Here is an 8604-nt window from a genome sequence, read left to right on the forward strand (position 1 = left end):
AAAAAAAAGTAAATAACAAAATTATCTTGGACAGCTGAAAGCTTTACCATATTTATTACTAAGTACATTTAATAATTCATGGAATAAGTCTTCAGAAAATAAGGTGATAACAGATTTTATCAAAAGCAAAAGAATAAAGTTAAAGGTTTATTTTGAAATATATGGCAAATCTAGTCTCACACAATTTAAAAAATAGCTAGAAAAAAATGTTTTTCTGATACCTCTCAACATCAAAGCCATGTCCACTAATAAAAGAAAAAATTTATTGACCAGGTAATACAATACCATCAATATTCATCAATACTTCCACAATTTAAAGCATTTGTACTACAGACCAGACATTAAATCACGATTCTCAGTCAATAGAGAATGTTTACTTTCAAGTCAAAGGATAAGTATTTTTCCTCATTCTTATTTTTAAAACTAAATGCTAGATACAAATGTAGTGATCTGAAGGGCCACATGCACCCCAATGTTTATGGCAGCAATGTCCACAATAGTAAAACTATGGAAAGAGCCTAGATGTCCATCAACAGATGAATGGATAAAGAAGATGTGGTATGCATATGTATGTATACACACACACACACACACACACACACACACACACACACACAAATAGAATATTATGCAGCCACCAAAAATGGAAATCTTGCCATTTGCAATGACGTGGATGGAACTAGACGGTATTATGCTAAGCAAAATAAGTCAGTCAGAGAAAGATGCTTATCATATGATCTCACTGATATGAGGAACTTGAGAAACAAGACAGAGGATCATAGGGGAAAGGAGGGAACAAATGAAACAAGACAAAACCAGAGAGGGAGACAAACCATAAGAGACTCTTAATCTCAGGAAACAAACTGAGGGTTGCTGGAGTGGTGGGGGGTGGGAGGGATGGGGTGGCTGGGTGATGGACACTGGGGAGGGTAAGTACTATGGTAAGCGCTGTGAATTGTGTAAGACTGATGAATCACAGACCTGTATCCCTAAAACAAATAATACATTATATGTTAATTTAAAATTTTTTAAAAATTAAAAAAATTTAAAAGAACTAAATGCTAGAACATGGACCCTTAAAGATGTACAATATAAGCTGTACTTATAAAGAGACTACAGTAGGGAGAAGCTGCAGATTTAGGCCTCTGTCATTTCAATAATTTTTTAGGGGACCGTTGGTCAGAGGTGCTATAGCATCCCTTCCAAAGTAAAAGACAAAATTGTTCCATCTTGCCCTTCCTATCATAAAAGAAGCACAAGGTCTGGAAGGCCTCTGTTCTTGAGGCAACACATTCTACACTTAGAAATACTGCTCCAGCCCATACGTGGGTGTTGTGGAAGGCCACTGGCTTTGAGTAGGGCCTGTAGGAGGAAAGAGCTTTGCAGAAAGTCCAGACTGTGATGAAAGCAGCCAATACTTGGATCAATACTATCCAACAGACCCTGTGGTGCTAGAGACATCAGTGGTGGGGAAAAAAATCAGTGTGGATTTTATGGCAAGCCGTAGTGAGAGAATCACAAAGCAAGCTCCTAGGGTTTTGGAGCAAGGCCATGACATCTGTAGTAGAGAGTTACACGCTAGTAGAAAAACAGCCTCTGGCATGCTACTGGGCCCTGGTAATGATGGAATGCTAGAACATATGGACAGCAAGTGACCATGCATCTGGAACTGTCCAACAGGACCCACCCAGTGATAAAGTCAGGTGGGCCTAGCATAATCCATTAGAACATGGAAATGGTACCTCCGGGATCAAGTATGAGCAGGCCAACAGGGCACAAGCAAGCTGCAGGATCAGGCAATCCAGACTCCCCCATCCCCCATCACAGTTGCACCAATGCCTCTGTCTGAGTTCATGACGATGGACAATGAGGAATAAATACCATATAATCACTTAAAGGAGCATGAAGAATATCAAACTGGATTATAGATTGATATGCCTGATAACTAAGTGAAAACCAAAAATTGTTAGAAGCTGCATCATAGCCCCACTCAGGAGTGGTATTGAAAGACAGTAGCAAGGGAAAAAAATCCTCCCAACTGGCAGAGTTTTGGATGGTGAACCCGGTTGTCTACTTATATGGGTAGAACAGTGCTATCCAATAAAAATATAATGTGAGCTAGAATTAATTACATTTGGTCCCTTCTGTTCTAAAAGTCAGTGGTTCATGCTCACTGGAATAATCACCTGTTACTAATACAGAATTGCCTTTCCTGCCCACAAGGCCTCACTGTACCATGCAATATAGCACTAACCTCTCCTTCTAAGTTTACCCTCAGGAAGCAGGCCCACGAGAGCCCTGGAAAAGCTGCTTCCCAAATGTATATGGAGAAGTGGATCAATGCAGTGCAAAGTATGCACTGGGGACAGAGATGTAGCACTTGGAACCTTCTTCAAAGGACTTGCTGCCCAGCAATGAAGAGTGTGATTGGCTGACAGCCTCTAGCTGTTACCTTCTCTAACATCCACCTCAATCACTAACCTTGATTATACAAATTTCAGAGCAGTTCTTAGTCAATGATTGAGCAAAGCAATAGTAAATGACAGCATACTCTTCTTGGGGTGGCCCCCAGCCAATGAACAAGTCATGATATAGGGCCTCACTATTTCTACACATAGCAGACTCCTCTAACTGACCATCTTTGCTCTAGACTCCTCACTGGGCTATCAGCTTGGACTGCAATCTGATAGCTCCTCCCTCCTCCTCCTTCCATTTTTCCTCTCACAGGTATTAGTCTCCAATAAAACTCTGCACTCCTAACTCCAATGTCAGAGTTGTCCTGGAGTGCCCAAACAGAGACACCAACCACTAAGAACCACAAATGGGTTCTGGCAGTGAGGGCAAAACTGCCTTGTATGGTAAGAGTGGGAAGTTGAAAGGTAGAGAGCTTCCTATAGAAATAAAGCACTAACCATAGTTCACACTGGAACAAAGATTATATTTTTTTTACAACACGTGAAACTTTGTTAATCAAATTTAAAGTCTCATGCAGAATTTGGAGAAAGAAATTTTGAATACCTAGATAAAAACTAGAGTTTTCTAAAAGAGAGATTTTGAACTCCAATAATTTTCTTTGCTTCCTCCTAATCCAAACTTTTGTGATGCCTATAAATTACATGTAAATATCTCACCCTAGCCAGTGTGATTGTATGTGTGTGTTTATATATATAAATATATACACTATATATACAAACTATATACACTGTGTGTGTGTGTGTGTGTGTGTGTATAAATACTATATGCTAATTGAGCTTTAACTCTAGGGGTAATCATTTGTCCTATTCAAGAATCCAAACTCCAAATCATTTTTATCATATTAAAAAGTCCAAAGTCCTTCTACACATGCTTTTCCTTTTCTTATCTGGCTTGATAATGTAGCTTTGTCAATTTGCATACCACATGTCAAAAATGTGTTTTTACTAAATTAATGGCTTCCTCATTAGGCGAATAAATTACATATTAGCTTTCCCTAGTTCAATCAAAAGCCATTCAAGAAGAGTGAATTGGGTAAAACTATTTTATAGCCGGTCTCCTCCAATACTTTCATGAGCAGGATATAAAAACCTTGCAATATTTGTCCCCTTTCACCTCGGGGATGGCGCTTGAGGTTGAATCCCTAGATCATCCGGCTATTAATTTAAGAGGATTTTTGTTGGCCTAATGCTTACACTCAGAAGAGCAGAGTTCCTCCTCTAAAATGTTGTATTTCCCTCAAGTGACCTTTCATGCAAGGTAGCAGGTAGAATTCTAAAAAGAATATGAATCTGGAACTTCAGGTTTATGGAATGCATTGTATAAGCTATTTTTTGCTTGCTTACTAATAATTTTTAGCTCGGTAATTGTCTGTATCTGTTGCACATCTTTGTCTGAAACCTGCTTTCATCAAACCTTAGGGGAGATTGGTGGGGAAGTAGCTAACATACACTTATTTTAAAAATTTCAGACTACCATTATATACTCCCCACAAAACTAAGAGTTGTTCATGAAAAGATTAGCAGTTTGTAATAGAAGTCTGCTGGCACCTACTTATACAAATCTAAGATGACTAGAGAAAGAAGAAACCCTTGATATGATTGATTTCAGTGATGTAACAAATCAAAGATCCAATAATTTCATTGAAAAACATTAATAGGCTTGGAACTTTCTGAGTTTGGAGAATATTAAATACTTTACATAAAAAGATGGTGAAATCTATACGGACATAGGACTTACACAGTGAGATAATTTTAGAGAATATTGCCAATGTAAATACATCATTTTTAACTAAATTGATCTAAAATGGGTTAATCTATGAGGGCAGTGTTTGCTGACTTTAAAAGTGAGTATAGTCAAATCCTAATATACACATACAAATATGTTTTAAATATATTTCTAGAATAATTTTGATATCTAATTGTTAATCTTAAAGCTGATATTTAAAAATAACTAAATAAAATGTCTTTTAACTCAGGAAAGAAATATTACAAAGTATGTCTGCAAACTATCACAGACTTATAACAAGAAAAATTTCTGTAGTTTTCTTTGGTGTCTCAGAAATGGGACCATTAACCTGGTGGGTCATAAATACTCCAACAGGAGGGGTTCATTCAATAACCCTTTGGCAGATCCTAAATTACTGTAATCTGTGGTGAGAACAATGTAATGAGGAGGCCATGTGAAAAGCAATTACATCCTAGTTAGTATTTCTAAGGCTATGAACAATGATCATATAAACAAATCTAGATAAAAGCTCTAAGTTTAAGGAGTATATAATAAGCCAATTAGGAGTTTTCTAAAAGATTTTGAACAGTTTTATTACAAGTTCTGAAAGTTAACAACTGCTAAAGTAAGTGTATTGATAAAATAACAATAAATAATTATTTTTTACTAATATCACATTTTGGTAACTGTTGTACATTTTAATAAGTCTAGACAATATGTAATTTGAAATTAGAATGTACTCACTTTTACTAAACCAAAGTCAAAGGATGTTGTGAAGTGTACGTATATGTATATGTGTTTAATTAAAACAATGTTCAAACATAAAGCAATTAACATGGATTCTACGAAATTGACACTGAATATCCTAAAAGTCCTCAAAGTTATGTTATTGGTTATCTTTGGGCATGAAAAGGTTTGCTAGAGGCAACAGAACTCTCTTGGAAGTTTTAAGCTTTTGCAGACTGTTGGAGGACAATTTAGTTTTCTGTCAATACAGTCTATCTATGATGCATATATATGGCCTGTATAATTTATTTTTGATATTTATATTATACATGCATAGCACACTTATGATGTATATTCTGTTAATATAGTATATTTATAGTAAGCAATATAATGATAAGCCATATAGTAAGATGGTTACTCAAGGGATTCAAAACCAGACACCCTTGTTCCCATCTGATATCTGCCCCTTACAGATATAGGTGACTCGAACAAGCACATTAATTCCTCTAAAATCTGTTTTCTCAGAAATAAGAGATAAGAAGAGTACTAACATACAATGATTATACAATGTGAATAAAGTAAAAATGCATTATAGAATAGTACTAACATCATAAGGTTCTTATGAAGACATTAATAAAGTACTTCATAGTGTGCTTTACAAAGTACTAATTTCTTAATAAATGGGGTATTATTATTATTATTATTACTATTATCAACCAAGGACCCACTCCACACAGAGAACCACATGATGCAGAAAATTAGAATAAGTGGATTTGGCTCATGCCGTCAAAGTGTTTTAAAAATCAAGTCCACGGGCTCTGGCAACACATTTATTAAAGTGGAACAATACAGAGGAGATTGGCATGCGTCAGCATAAAGACGCCACAAAACTTCATGAAGCATTTTATGTATGTCAGAACCCTGATTGATTCCACTGCAAAGATAAAACACAAACTAGAAATTTTATTGTTTGACTCAAAGATCAGAATATCAGCGTCAAGATTGAAAAGAGAGGTACTGTGAGATGCATATATAACAGTGACTGGATGAGTTCTTCGAAAAGCATCTCCAAGATGTTAGCTTTTCCTTTGAGACTACAAATCAATAAAAACACAACTGACTGGCTCTCTGGATTAGCTGTAAATTGTGAATACGGACACAGTACTGAAAAATACAAATTTTTGGCACACGAGAATACAAAAAAATGTTGACAATGCAGCTTAAAAAACAAATTTAAATGTAAATATTCCTGATTTTGAAGCTGGTATAATGGTTTTGGCTAAACATCAGTTTTGTTGCCCTGATGATTATGCGGAAATCCCTAATGCAATTTGCTTTTTACATTCGGAGTGTTTATATCAGATGCAGTTGATCAGTTTAGAAAAGAACATTTAGACTTTGACCCAGGAGATGCATTTCTTCTATCATTGCATGAAGAACACAGAACACAAACAAAAATTAATGAAGCCATTATAGCTGTCCAGGCAATTACTGCTGATCCCAAGACAGACCACAGACTGGAAAAAGTTGGAAGATGAACATTTTAGGATTTCAGCTTCTCACTTAGTATAGCCAGAGTCTATGCACAATTCTGGAATGTGTAAAGAAATCAGATGTTAGTTTTTCAGGAAATGAAACCTCATAAATCTGACCAGATATTTGCCATTTGGGGTTTTTTTTTAATCTTCTAATAAGTATTGGGGATGAGGAGTTAAATTAACAGACAAAATGCTACGTGTACAAAGATGTTGACTTTATCTACAGTAGCTAAAGTTGAGAGACCTTCAGAGTTAAATAATTTTTTGATGTAAATTTATTGATATGTACTTATTTTTATTTGAGTAGAGTTGACACACAATGTACATTAGTTTCAGGTGTACAACTTAGTGATTTGACAAGTTTATACCTTATGCTACGTTCACAAGTGTAGCTCCCCTCTGTCCCGTTACATCACTGTTACAGTATCATTGATTGTATTCCTTATGCTCTCTCTGCTTTTTATTCCCATGACTTCACTCATTCCAGAACTGGAAGACTGTCTCTTCACCCATTTTGCTCAGCCTTCCATCTGGCAACTCATGGGACAATAACAAATCACTGAACTGCTTATAACCCCATTCTGACCCCTGGTAAAATGCCAGTAATAAATAGAAAACCGTCTGCTGGACTATGTAATATTCCACTGCACCTCCAACCAGAAAGTAGTTAGTACTTTTACATATTCTAAATCAGAATCCTCAGGACAATTCTTTGGGACAAGGACCATACCCTCACTTTGACATATGAGGAAAGTGAGTTCAGAAAGACTTGGTGAGGTTGTACGATGCGCTCAATGTCATGCAGCTGGTAAGTGACGAAGCTGGAATTTCAGCCACATCTGCCAAGCCCAAACAATGCCCCCAGCACATTTCTAAATGACATGCTCTCTCCCTAAACATTACCTTCAACTTCATTTTTCTGCTGCATAAACCACCATGTTAAAATTCTTGGTATCATTTCCTTCCCCCGACACATCAGTAATCTTTTTATTTATTTTTTTTTCAGTAATCTTTTTAAATCTTGTATTTCCCCTCCTCCATCAGTCTCCCACTTCAGCAATCCTTACTACCTTTGTGCCAGGAAACTGCAATCCTTCTATTTCTTGTCCTATTGACTCTAATCTTTGCATACCTCCAGTCCGTTCTATGACAATCTCATCATTGTCCAGTCAAACCCCTCCAGTGTCTCCATTTCCTGAACCCCATCACGTAAAGGCTGGAGTCCCTTATTTGTTGTCCAAACCCCCACACTTCTTCTGTCCCCCGTCAATCTTATCCTATTTCCTCATTCTGGAATTCTTCCCCATTTTACCCAATTCCCAATCTTCTCAGGTAAATATAAATACCCTATAAAGATTTAAAGGAATTGCAATCAGTCACAATGGGTGTCTCCAGATGGTAGGTGAGATTATGTTTAATTTTCTCTTTAATTTATGCTCCAAATTGTATATAATGAGCACTTATTATTTTCATCACTTAAAATTGTTATTTTTGGGACGCCTGAGTGGCTCAGTCGGTTAAGCGTCTGCCTTCGGCTCAGGTCATGATCCCAGGGTCCTGGGATCGAGTCCCACATCGGGCTCGTTGCTCAGCAAGGAGCCTGCTTCTCCCTCTGCCTGCCTCTGTCTCTCTCTCTCTCTCTCCCTCTGATAAATAAATAAAATCTTAAAAAAAAGTTATTTTTAAAAAATCATGCATGCAGGAAAAAATGTATTACTTGCATACAGAGAGGTTCCAGGATACCTACTCATCTATGGGCATTTGAACATACAGTGCATGGAAGCAAATAATGACATTCAGTATACAGTGAGCTGACCAGAAGTTAAAAAGAAAGGTTGACTGGAGCCACCTATGTCTTTTTAAAAAGATCTCACTGAAAGCTAAGGCATGCCTAAAAGCATATGTCAATTGAAAAAAAAATTTATTCTGGATACCACAATGAGATCATCCTGTTGAGAGGCTCTGGAATGTGAAAAGAGAAGAGTAATTGGTTTGTTTGCAAGAACCCAGAATGGGATACCTATTGTGGTTAGAGGGCAGGTCCCAGAAAGGAATTTATTCTGGGCATAGTGGTTTCATACATAGACTTGAGAACAATCCAAGGGAAACAGATTTGGTTGCTTAACTATAAGCACAGAAA

At 36.8% G+C, this 8604-nt stretch overlaps 1 pseudogene; it reads left to right on the forward strand.

The window, feature by feature from the left end:
• The first annotated feature begins 5739 nt into the window (after window positions 1–5739).
• On the forward strand, window positions 5740–5840 carry LOC148164409 (U6 spliceosomal RNA; annotated as a pseudogene).
• Window positions 5841–8604: the final 2764 nt, after the last annotated feature.

The sequence above is a fragment of the Eumetopias jubatus genome, unplaced genomic scaffold (assembly GCF_037043125.1).
Source record: "Eumetopias jubatus isolate StellerSeaLion01/CBP00866 unplaced genomic scaffold, mEumJub1_p1.0 scaffold_5, whole genome shotgun sequence".
Taxonomy (NCBI): Eukaryota; Metazoa; Chordata; class Mammalia; order Carnivora; family Otariidae; genus Eumetopias; species Eumetopias jubatus.